The sequence below is a fragment of the Helianthus annuus genome, chromosome 4 (genome assembly GCF_002127325.2).
Source record: "Helianthus annuus cultivar XRQ/B chromosome 4, HanXRQr2.0-SUNRISE, whole genome shotgun sequence".
NCBI lineage: Eukaryota > Viridiplantae > Streptophyta > Magnoliopsida > Asterales > Asteraceae > Helianthus > Helianthus annuus.
The window spans coordinates 17,344,411-17,357,979 of record NC_035436.2 but is presented as its reverse complement, the minus strand read 5'-3'; the positions used below and the strand labels follow the sequence as shown (position 1 = coordinate 17,357,979).

The 13,569-nt window shown below is 34.8% G+C and overlaps 2 long non-coding RNA genes across 3 annotated transcripts; one reads left to right on the top strand and one right to left on the bottom strand.

Moving 5' to 3' along the window:
* Positions 1–3,983: 3,983 nt before the first annotated feature.
* LOC110871260 lies at positions 3,984–6,933 on the top strand. Its single transcript, XR_002553595.2, has 4 exons — positions 3,984–4,105; positions 5,175–5,258; positions 6,532–6,587; positions 6,710–6,933. It is a non-coding gene; the product is annotated as an uncharacterized LOC110871260 (long non-coding RNA).
* A 2,427-nt stretch (positions 6,934–9,360) lies between these two features.
* On the bottom strand, positions 9,361–11,580 carry LOC110873235. 2 transcript variants are annotated; one of them, XR_004892130.1, is made up of 4 exons: positions 11,185–11,580; positions 10,436–10,582; positions 10,291–10,346; positions 9,361–10,178 (listed from the first exon to the last, which is right to left on the bottom strand). It is a non-coding gene; the product is annotated as an uncharacterized LOC110873235 (long non-coding RNA). The 2 variants fall into 2 exon arrangements; XR_004892129.1 differs by lacking the exon at positions 10,436–10,582.
* Positions 11,581–13,569: the final 1,989 nt, after the last annotated feature.

Below are 13,569 nucleotides of genomic sequence, written 5' to 3'. Positions count from 1 at the left end.
ACGGGTCAAAAATAAGCTTTTCAGTGAAAATGGGTTAAAAGGATGCAAGACGTCCGAGAACTTAATCTTTTATGATAAGCGCCAATGAAATTATTAAAGTTCATATGAGATTGAGGTCAAATAAATAGATTATGTTGATAAATGCACGAACGGGTCGAATCATTAGAAAATGATAATATGTCGAATGCATGTAAGATAAGAATTTCCTTAATCCGGGGGTAAGATTTTAAGTTCATATGATAGAATGTGAATTTACAAGCATGTAGGAAGAAACAGGAGGTCAAACGGGTAAACGGTTCAAAAGTTACGCGCGTTTTAGTGCGTTCGGACGACGAAACGAATCTGCAGAAAACAGCAAAAACTAGAGGGCGTCGCCGACGGGTAGGGGGCCGTCGCCGACGGGCAAGGGAAAATCAGTTTTTGTGCTGACGGGTTAATTACCTGTCTACGGGTTTTTGGGCTACGGGTAAATGCAAGGCCCGTCGCCGACGGCCCTAGGGGCGTCGGCGACGGCCTCCCCAAGTCTCAAAAGCTAAATTCTTGTTATTTAAGTTGATTTATGTGTCGTAGGCTTCGGTTTGTTATCCGTGGACTACGATGGACTTTCCAAACATGATTTTTTTTTACGGTTCCTTAGATGTTTATGGACTTTAAACCTAAGTCTAAGACCCTTGTAAATATTGTATGTAAAGATGTAGGAAGATATGTACGTATGTAGATGTGTGGGTATGTATGTCTAAAGATATGTATGAGCGTATGCATGTATGTAAAGATGTAAGAAAGGTATGTATGTATGTAAAGGAGTATGTATGCATGTAAGATGGTACGTGTGCATGATTTAAATACGTAGAGTTTTAACGTTACTAATTATGCGTTTGAGGTTGGTATGTAATGCAGGAACGAGAATATCGGATTCTTACGAAATTTAAGCTCTACCTGAAATAAGAGGATGAGTAAGGATAGTTGGATGAACTAATGTTAAATTGTCGAACGTTATTCAATATTTAATTATATGAGATTAATGTTATATGATGATGTCGTTGACTAATGACTAAGTTGTATGTGATGCCCACAGGTGCCACACGGACTTCTTCTGCTACTTAGAAAGTGAAGCGGACGTAGATCGAGTCAAGAGCAAGGATTGCACGGATAGATCGGTCATATAATTGAAGTGTATAACGTCTAGAAATGTAAATTTTAGTATGAATGTTGTGAATTCTTTTATAGAACGTTTAACATTTTTAACATTTGGAACCTTCGCGAAAGTAATGTCGTTAATAAGGAAATAAATTTTAAAGCCCTTTTCCGCTGCGTCATTTTTAAGGTAAAACGTGTTAGGGCGTAACAAGTTGGTATCAGAGCCCTGGTTTGAGAGAATCAAGTAGAAGGAGGTAAATACTTGAACTCAAACCGGTGTGCTCTTGTGACCAGAACCCGTGCAATCCAAGACTCGATCAAGGCCTAAAGGCAAAAGCAAATGTAAGTATGTATTAGATTATGTAATTGAAGGAAATTAATAGTATGTTATGTGAAGGGTAAGCGCAATTGTTTGGAAGGGATGATCCGTGGATGCGGTCTAGGACCGACATCAAGGCAAGTAATAAGGCGAATTGACCCCAGGTATGTAAACCTAACGTGTGGGCATATGAAATGGTATAATTAAGCAAGTGAAAGAAAATTTTTAGCAAAATATAATGACATGATAAATAAGTTTTGAAAAGGTTAGACGAGCCGAAACTAAATTCTTCGGACATAAGGTGGCAATTACGCGAAGGCACGAAACTAGTACGTGGAATGTGTACCTGGCCAGTACACAAGAAACGTATGACGTTCGTGAGACCGTGATAATTATTACAGGTATGTCCGATAGAGTTTGGTAGCAGCTAGGTGTGTGGGTGAAATGGGTAGTAGGACTCTCGGGGGATTGAGAGTACCTTGTAGGAATGAAAGATGTGAATGCAATGTTTGAATCCGCGAGACGGATTCAAGGAATGAAATATGCGAATGCAATGCTTGAGTCCGCGAGACGGATTCAAGGAATGAAAGATACAAATGATGCAAATCCCTTGCGGATTTGGTTATGATAGCGAATGCTATAATAAGCCATGCAAGTCGACCGGTTCAAGTCGAACAAGTCGAGTAAGGATAAGGTACCATCCGTTTAGAACGGGTGGTCGTGAATGCAATAACGAATGTATGAAGTTCAATCCGTTATACGGATAGAACGAAAGATTTATGTTGAAAGCAATTAACCCGATGTGACCGGGTCGTATGCGGTATGCTTGAATCTCATTATGAGAGTATATGCCATTTCCCCTTTAATTGGGTAATCGAATGTGTAAAGGAAATGAAAGTATATGAGCAAATGGAACTAAAATGTTAAGTATTGTAAGCGAAATAAGTATTATGACTAACTTTTAAAACGGGAAGGCAAGTGTTTGCGAGGAAACACTGGAACAGTGAAGCGATGAGATCGTAAGCATGTCTAAATTGAAAAGGAGTACAAACATGTACTTCGATACGTATGTATATAAATAATAAGAATGATATATTAAGTAATGGCCATGTATTGACCCGTTATGAATAGGTCTAACACACTAATGTCTTAAGAAGGAATTGAGAATGTATTGATATATAAATGAGGTGATGTGATAAACAACATGTCTGAATGAGATCGAATGAAATGTGTAAATCCCAAATTTTATAATGAGATTGGCAGTAATCATGATGCAATAAAGCTACCTAGGACGGTGAAAGTATGCTCAAGAATGGAAGCTCATGTTACCAGATGGACAAGATCAACCCTGTTAAGATACGGGATCGTGAAGGAGCAAGTCAACTTGGGTTGTTAAACGTTGGCTCGTGCCAAATTAGCGAGGTTATTAACTGGTTTAACTTGTGGATGTTAAATAGAAAGTTACATATTGAATAATACTTCTATGCGAACTAGTGGTATTGAAATTGAAAGCTCGTAACTGTGGAAATTCTGATAGAATATAAGAGACGGCAAGAATTGATAAGAAATGCTAACCTTGATGCTCGGCTTGTTGGCCATGTTCAATTGAACAAGACATTGTAGAAAAGATACGCATGACATAAATAACAATAGTAAGCATGGAAATAATGCTTAGTCATCATGTTAAGTACAGATAAGTAGGTGTAAGAAGGTTGATTCTGGTTGTAATAGTAAGCCTTTGAATGATTGCAGTAGGCGTATGATAATATATCGACCCTTCCTATGAGCTTAAAGCTAATCAGAGGTAATGATAGTAATGGAATGTTTAGGATAGCTCATAGTGAACAAAATAAAAGATAGAATATGATGTATGAGTAGTATGAAATAAATTGATTTATTTTGATTAGTAGATGTATGAATGTAATATGGTTAAATAGGAAGCTAGAAACCAGTTGTGACCTTAGGTCTTTACGAGTAATAATTGTATACATTTGGAATAAGTTCAATGAATGAAATGCTAGTTATAGTATGTACTATAAACTAGCAATATAAAGTAAAAGACACTAATAAGAGCTCTGGACCAGACCCTGACCTCGTGTGATTATGAAAGTAAATTACTAATTTAAGAAGATAAGGACAATGCGTACGATCATAATTATTCATGATTAAGATTTTTGCAAAGACCCTGAATGACTTATGTTGTAATGTGCCCATTGAATGAGTACAATAGAAGGGTAAGAGTAAGAACGAGAAAGGTTTCAGGGACGAAACCTTCTTTAAGGGGGGTAGACTTGTAACACCCCAAAATTCGAATTATTAAATTCGTTACCATGTTAGTAAAATGAGATACAATAACTAAGTTAATAAACTTAGTTAAATGTCTATTAGATAAGCTAAGGGATGAAACTTGTAACAATTATGATGGAATGTATACTAGAGGGACCAAAAACGTTAAGTGGGAAACTTAATTTTATAAAACAAAATTAAAACACCACACACACATAGTGTGCGTGTGTGTGTCGATGATCAGGAAGGGAAAAGAGGGTCAAAACCCTAGTTTCTTCAAAATCTTCAAATTGAAAGGCAAGATGAAGCTTTAACTCATAACCGAGCATAGATTAATGATCACCTTCACAAGGGGATCGCAAGGTATGTCTTAAAAGTTAGATTGGTGATTATGCACGAAGTGGGTTATGTTGTAAATCGCAAATTTGTGTGAAATTGAGCATGAGTATGTGTTAGATTCATCATTTGGAACATGGATTATGCATGGTTTAGGTTAATTTGATGTTTAAGGGTGAAACCCGTTTGTTATGGTGAAGATGATGACATGGGTAAATCATCTATGTTTAAATTCTTGCTTAAAATTGATGTATTTTGATTTGTAAGATGGATTCTTAGGAGAGGAATTGAAAGAAATGTGATACTAGTATGTTTGATGTTTATGCATGTATGATTCATGTTGATTAGAAGGAAGAAATTGATGAATTATGTATGAGATTAGAAGGATATGCATGAACTAGTTGTACACTATGCTTACAAGGTAGTACACATATCAAAAGTATGATGAAATTATGAAGAACTTAAGATTAGATCACTTGTAAGTGATTAATAAGTAGTTATGAAGTGGGTTTTAGATGATGTAATGTAAATTGATGATTTACTTATGTTAACAATGTTTGGAATCATACATGTGTGTGAGTGTTTAAAGAAATTGGATAAGAAATGGTGAATTATTGTTAGATGAAGTGAACAAAATGTGATGATAATATGTATGATGTTTAATTTTAAATACCACATGTTGATTAGTAGAAGGATTTGATGAACTATGTATGAATTTAGAAGATTGTGCATGAATTAGTTGTACGTTATGCTTAAAAGATGGTACGCACCCCAATCGTATGATAATAAGTCGAAAGTTAAACTAAATGAACCGTTGACTTCTAAAAGTCAACCGTGTATAAGAAGGATGGTTAGACGAGTTTTCATAATTGTAAGATTAAGGTAGGTTATATGGAGCGTGTTTGACGAATGTGTGTTTAATGCAATGACATGATGGTTTACATGAGTTTGAAATGATATGAATTTGGTCACATGTATTATGCTTGCTAGAAGTAACTAATGAAAGTCAAATAGGAATTATGCGATCGATATGATCATTAACATGTACAATTATGTATGCTAATAAGAATGTGATTTCGATGACATGGAAGTATAGGAATCATGTCGAGACGGAATCAAGCACGGAAGGCTAACGGGTCAAGAAGTGGCGAAGAAACAAATATGAATACGGATGCACGAGGTAAGTGATTTCCGCAATCACTTTTAGTTGTTTATGTAAAGTTATTTGCAACTTAATTAAGTATGATAATTGAGGTCAAATAGGAATGAGTTGTATGAAATTGACGAAGTATTAAACGGATCTTAGCTTTGATCCGAGCAAGGTATGTGCGTTAGAGTTGTAGTTAAGTGGTAGGATTGGTTAAATATGCAAGGAAGTCCTTGGTTGTAAAGGATGGAGCAATGTTGACAAAAACGCCCTTGATAGGTATATCGGGTAAACAACCTTAAATATCTATTGGAAACAAGCTAATTGATTAGAGTAATGTTTCGGTCAAGTATGAAAGCGAAGTATAGGGTTTTGTATGTCATAGTCCACTTAAAGCGCAAATACCCATAACGGGTCAAAAATAAGCTTTTCAGTGAAAATGGGTTAAAAGGATGCAAGACGTCCGAGAACTTAATCTTTTATGATAAGCGCCAATGAAATTATTAAAGTTCATATGAGATTGAGGTCAAAGAAATAGATTATGTTGATAAATGCACGAACGGGTCGAATCATTAGAAAATGATAATATGTCGAATGCATGTAAGATAAGAATTTCCTTAATCCGGGGGTAAGATTTTAAGTTCATATGATAGAATGTGAATTTACAAGCATGTAGGAAGAAACAGGAGGTCAAACGGGTAAACGGTTCAAAAGTTACGCGCGTTTTAGTGCGTTCGGACGGCGAAACGAATCTGCAGAAAACAACAAAAACTAGAGGGCGTCGCCGACGGGTAGGGGGCCGTCGCCGACGGGCAAGGGAAAATCAGTTTTTGTGCTGACGGGTTAATTACCTGTCTACGGGTTTTTGGGCTACGGGTAAATGCAAGGCCCGTCGCCGACGGCCCTAGGGGCGTCGGCGACGGCCTCCCAAAGTCTTAAAAGCTAAATTCTTGTTATTTAAGTTGATTTATGTGTCGTAGGCTTCGGTTTGTTATCCGTGGACTACGATGGACTTTCCAAACATGATTTTTTTTACGGTTCCTTAGATGTTTATGGACTTTAAACCTAAGTCTAAGACCCTTGTAAATATTGTATGTAAAGATGTAGGAAGATATGTACGTATGTAGATGTGTGGGTATGTATGTCTAAAGATATGTATGAGCGTATGCATGTATGTAAAGATGTAAGAAAGGTATGTATGTATGTAAAGGAGTATGTATGCATGTAAGATGGTACGTGTGCATGATTTAAATACGTAGAGTTTTAACGTTACTAATTATGCGTTTGAGGTTGGTATGTAATGCAGGAACGAGAATATCGGATTCTTACGAAATTTAAGCTCTACCTGAAATAAGAGGATGAGTAAGGATAGTTGGATGAACTAATGTTAAATTGTCGAACGTTATTCAATATTTAATTATATGAGATTAATGTTATATGATGATGTCGTTGACTAATGACTAAGTTGTATGTGATGCCCACAGGTGCCACACGGACTTCTTCTGCTACTTAGAAAGTGAAGCGGACGTAGATCGAGTCAAGAGCAAGGATTGCACGGATAGATCGGTCATATAATTGAAGTGTATAACGTCTAGAAATGTAAATTTTAGTATGAATGTTGTGAATTCTTTTATAGAACGTTTAACATTTTTAGCATTTGGAACCTTCGCGAAAGTAATGTCGTTAATAAGGAAATAAATTTTAAAGCCCTTTTCCGCTGCGTCATTTTTAAGGTAAAACGTGTTAGGGCGTAACAAAATTTCGCTGCCAAATTAGACAAAAACAAGATACCACCGAAACTGGCCGCGGCCGCCCGTTCCCGGGTTTGTAACGAGGGGGGGGGGGACGGGGGTTGCGACATAAACCACTATAGAAGTGTTTGATCTTTAATAGTATATGTAATGTAATCAGCAACATTCATTTATTATTATTATTTTTTGAACTGCCCAGCAAATCAATCATGAGCACTCTCGGGGTACCACTGGACAAACGGAGTACTCCAAGAGTAACCCGAGTCGCCCACCACCAATTCCGGGGAAAACCTGGTAACCCACCCGCCCGTAGGCACGACGGTAAAATTACCGGTAAAACTCGTTTGGCTCAAGGATCGAACCCAAGTTTCCATGGGTCTTCTATCATTGCCAACCAGTGTCTCACTCCTTTTTCACACCAAATGAGAATTGAGCTCGAGTCTTCAAAGAAGAACTCAAATCCTCCTACCACTTAAGCTAGAGGTCAGCAACATTCATTTATTCATTTACTAAATCTATTATTTATTCATTTACTAAATCTATTACAAGCATGATGTAGTGGATTGTTGCAAAAATTTCAAATCCACTATTTGATAAAGCATCAATTGGTGGAAACTTTTTACATACACATTATTACGTGTGAGATTCATTCTAATTACAAAATGTTAAATTATTGCGAGAAGAAAAAAAAAAAGCAAATCTAAATCGTTAAATTTATGTTAGTGGTTTTTATTTTTTAAAATATTGTATACTAGGTTAGAACCCCATGTATTACACGGGTTACATAAATGTAATTTTATATAATAAATAATAAAAAAATATATTTAGAAAAAACTCGTATATCGCACGTATTAAATAAAATATAATATCATATGTTAACACAAATAGTTATCAAGATTTATCTTTTAAAAATAACATTGATGTACTATTTACTTGTTATAACATTTTACATTGTTATAGCGATGCGTCTAAAAACACTTACAATTTGATAGAAGCATATGCCCGACCTAGAATAATTCTTTAATTTTATTGAAAAAAATAATATAATTATTAAGTATATATCAAACGGGAACCTTTGATTCCCAATTTACCATAATTTCAATCACCAAACTACAAGTACATATATCTACTCATAATTAAAAAAAAAAGACTTTTATTCTTATCTAAATTTTTGTTTAGAATTATTTATAGAAAAACAAATATTTATTCTTATCTAATTTGTTGTTTAAAATTATTGTTATTATTTCTTATCTAATTTTTGGTTTAAAATTATTTTTATTATTATTTAATATGATCATAATAAAACAAACTTTTATCATTATCTAAATATTTATTCTTATCTAATATTACCCTCAAATACCAGTGTCGTACCAGTACCGACCGGTACCGAACTGTACCGTACCAGGTATATTCGATATCGGTACCCACTTTTGGGGATTTCGGTAACAGGGGTATATTCGGTACTGGTACCCACTTTTGGGGATTTCGGTAACGGTATTTTCGGTACCGGTTGGTACCGAGCTCATCAAATCCTGTAGCAACGTAACAATGCAAGTAATTGCACCATTTAGATTACTTTTCATACAAACAGTAAGTAAACTGTGTTTCATTTGAATGAGGTTTTATATACGTAACAACTTATTTTGCTTTTTTTTTTTTTGTCTTTTTAATTGTAGCATGTAAAATTAACTTGGATATTTAGATTATTGATGAGCAAATCGTATTAAATCCTGTAATCAAAATGGTGTCGTATCGGTACTAAATTTACTATAGCAAATCATTCTTGGTACCAATTTGACAATAAAAAGTTTTTAAACTTTGTAATCTCATTTCTTTTATTCAAAATCCATCAAACAAATATACTCTATATTATCTAATAATTATTAAACTTATTTATTTAGTTATTTATATTAAGACTAATTATATAAATTTTTAAAGTTCAAGATATCCACTCGAAAACATTCATCCAAAACCCCTTTTGTTTATTCTAGTAAATTCGAATATAAAAAGTTCCTTTATGAAAGTAGTGAGGGTTGTATAGCGGAAGAGATGTCGGTAGCATCTATACGATACCATATTATTTGCTTTTATTAAAGAACTAGGTTAGTTACCCGTGTAATACACGGGCTAATATAATATGTTATGTGTAAATGTTTTGAATAAAATTACATGAAATATTGATTACGGCAGCAAAACACTGTTTAAAAATAAATAAATGTATCATCAACCAAGATTTCCATGATTAAGAAACAACATTACAATTTATAAAGGAAGATTGTTTACCCATTGTCAAAAAACTTGGGGCTATATTCTACATTGCGAGCTTGCAGGGCATTGCCTTAAGGTCAAGCTTGAAATCAAAATTCCCAGTAGACACATTCCTAAAAGCATAAAGAATACAAAATATATTTCTAAAAGCATAAAGAACACAAAATATATCAAAGTTCATAAATGCAAAACTATTGTTGAAATATAGTAGCAAAAGACATAAATTATTAATAAGGATCTAAAATGCAACAGTCAAAAGAGATTCACTCGCCGCGCCACCACCCACCCCACCATTCTCTGTATCCGACACAACGCGATTACCGGCCCGTCAAGGATTATCTCAAACCCCGACGACAAAAGACCCACATAAGCCGAATCACCCACATTCATCACCACATGCCTTGCTAGGTTATCCACCAGCTCATACACCACCCAAGGACCCCGCTAAATCAATTCGCGTCTCTTGTAGAATTAACATACTGCTCTGGTTAGCAACATCCCCTGCAACAAAAAAAAAAATATGATAAAATCATGTTTCAACTATTAACATTTAACACATGTGCTTTTTAAGTTTTAATAATAATAATAATACAAAATCTTGTAATATCCCACATGTAAGACGAGATATATGATTAGATTTTTAACAATCATTTTGTACATTTACTCGGTTATAACTGACCAAAATGGAAATTTTATACCAATTTAAAAGAACTAATTCTCGGATGTAAGGCATACCAAAACAAACCGAGTTTCGGAACTTACGAAAACTGGGCTTTAGGTTCTTGACAATTGCGTTAACTTTATGGGGCAACCTAGATGCCGGTTTACACTTTTAATTCTAAGAAGATGCAGTAGCTTACTTTAGAAGAAGAAAAAACAAAAAGTCGAATCTCATCCTTAGCCTTGGTCTTTTGCCTGAGATTCTGGATTTAATCTACATAAACATGATGAACACTATGTAATTTATATTCTTGAATTCGGTAAATGTGTATATCAACTCAACTCTAATATTCTTAAATTCAGTAAATGATATGTTATCAACTCACCTCTAATAGCCATGATCTGCTATGCCCAAGAAGAGCTTCACTTCCCCATCTGCACCCTACAAATTGCCATATTAACAAAAGTCAAAAACACCCTTCCAGTTATTGTAATATACACACCTCATATGTAAACCTTTAAACAACTTACAAGTGATACGAGTGATACGGACACAGTTTTAGACTTGACATCACAAAGTATAACACAGTTTGAGAACGAATAAGCCGGACAAGGACCACGGTCTTGGTCTATTTAAAGGTGTTGTAAGCTTTTAGATCACAAACATGGGCTCATTAGCTACAAAAAAAAAAAAAAAAAGAAATTGCAGATGCATATTATCATCAATGTCACAAAAAGGCTAACCACTAACCATCACCTACAGATTGCCATATTAATGAAAAGTAAAAAAAATACCATTCCAGTTATATTAATACTACACACCTCCTATTTAAACGTTTAAACAACTTGCAAGTGATACAACGACAGTTTTAGGCTTGACATCTTTTGCAAACAACATTATTACACTTTTTCCGGAGAAGCCAGCGACCCAAGCCTCGTTACAGGCATAGAATTCACATAAAAAGGAATATATAAAAGTGAGAATTATTAAGTGATAAATTAACAATTCGAAAGTGTAATCTAATCTACCCTTAGCCGTGTTAAAACATGATATCTAAAAAAAACAAACAATAAAAGTTTAACCTAATCAACAATTAAATGTTAACCCAAGCATATGAATCAACCATTTTAAACAACACTTAATTATTAAGCAATCTGTAAGGGATTCCTATCGCAAACATTCATCAATTAAACCCCTGAAATTCTTAGATAAGAAAACAAAGCATACAAGACTATAGGCAAGATGAACTCATTTGTACAACGGTGAGGAGATACGTTACCATCCTTGAAAAACCGAAAGTCAATGAGGAGAGAAAAAGGGCTCAATCAAATAGTCTGAAATCATCCTCGGTTCATCATCGTCACGAACAAATACAATCCGAATCTTAAAATTAGGGTTTAGTCTGGATCTTTGATTCATCATCATCACGAAAAAATCCAATCCAAATCTTCAATTTTTGTTTTTATCAATCCGAATCTTCAAGATAGAAGACAAATAGGGGCAACATCGTTTAGGATTCTTCTGGTGTTGATGGTTGAGAATCGAATACGGTGGGAGAATGCGTTGATAGTTGAAAAAAATAAGATCGAATACAGTGGGTGGGAGGATTTTCTTCACATCGGCCGCTGAAGGTAGGAAAAGGGTTGGGAGGATTCTGTAAATAAAAAACCTAATTAGAGACGCAGGAGAAGAAAACTGGAGGGGAAGAAAAATCATGTAAAACTAATAAAAGATGACACGTGTACAAAATTCTTACGTGGCAGCATATGAATTAATCAATTTTAGAGAAATTAAAAGAGAAGGGTTAAAACTAAGCCAAGTGTAACATTATTTTCATTTATAAGTATAGAGATTGAAAAGAAAGAAAAAGTGATGTAGCTAATAATATCTATCATACTAGATGCTTAGATTATGTGTAGTGATTAACACCTAACCCTTAGACTATCCACATTAAGAATGTTTGTAGGGGATTCTTGGCCTATGTGGAGGGCATTTGTGAGAGGGATGGATTAGCGGGTGTTTTAGAGGATGACATGGATGGTGTTCATTCTTAAGGATTCTTGTGGAAGAATGGTGAAGAATGGGGGAATGGTGGGTGCTTTCTTTTTTTTTATTTAGTTTAAATTTAATAAAATAATTATAATAAAGTTGTTTATGGGAAGGATATATATGTTATTGTTGTGGGTAAAAAGTGTTTCTGGGAAGAATAAGTGAAAAACTGATGTGGCATGCTGATTAGGCTGTTTGTAGAAAGGATAGCCTTTCACTGATGCGGATAGTCTTAGGTGTTTTATGTCATGTGGCAGCTCAGTCAGCAATAGGTCACTATGGGGCGTTTTCTAAAATGGGTATAGTGGGGATGCGAGCATTGTGGGGCATTATGTTTGTAATAAAATTAAATAAAAAAATAAAAAAATCTGATTGGTTTTACAAAAAGGAAAATGAAGGTGACTGGACACAAGAAAAAGGACTGGGCGTGGAATATAGCATGCTGGAACTGATTTGGAGCAAAAACACGCCCACGGGGGCGGAGGTGGTGGCGCAGTCTGGCGTGTTTGGGGGGAGAAGGCGCCAACTACGGGTGTAGCTAATAATATCTACCACACTAGATGCTTAACAAAATTAGGATTTAATACCTTTAAATAAATAAAAAAACAATTTCTTTAATTTTTAATGTTACTACCTACCATTTCGACCATTCTCACTATCTATTTCATTTCTTTATACAATTTCATGGCGAATGGATGGATTGAGAAAGAGGATGTCGCTTTAGAAACGAGTTAGGTGCATGTTGCAACTTGCAAAGTTAAGACACCCTCTAAATAACATCACTCTTTCATGCCCTAATCTTGTATAGTTTAATTGTTGAAATTTCTTTCCGATAAATGAGCTTAAAAATACTGTCAGCCGCCTCTGATTGATTTTGTTGCTAAATATTTAGCTTCTTTTCTTTCAAAAGTATTAGTTGTAGTTTTTGTTGAATTACACGGTAGATATAGTAATATGCTCACTTCGTCAATTTTTATCACCGTAGGCTTGATAAGAAAAGGTACATAACCTACCTTAAAATAAATAAAAAAAATCAATTTCTTTTATTTTTAATACTATTACCTACCCTTTCTCCCATTCTTACTCACTATCTCTTTCCAATTTCATGGCGAACTAATGGACTAAGAAAGAGAATATCATTTTGGCAACGAGTTATGCGCATGTTTCGAAGTTAAAGCACCCTCTAAATAATGCTACTAGATGGAGTCGTGCAGAAAGTTTGAATTTATATCAATAGGATCGTAGGTCGAAGGCACCTCTCCATCGACACATGAGGTTGAAATTTTGAAAAAGAATCTAGAGACCCACCTTTATTTACGTATTCATACACACATATGTCCTGAACAATGAATGTAATGGATCTATAATGGAAGAAGTAATCGACCTAAATAATGGAATCATCTCTTTAATCAATTTTCACAAAGATTGACAAAGTGAACACTCGCATCTTGGGTAATCCACCTAAATAATGGAATCGGTTCTTTTATTTTTGAAAAGGCTTTCTTTATTTTGAAAAGGGTATTTGTTATGGGATAGGATATATGTAACTTTGGTTTTGAGTTATGTAAATACGCAAGTAACAAATTTTAAGAGGATACATCCAATTCTCTCATTT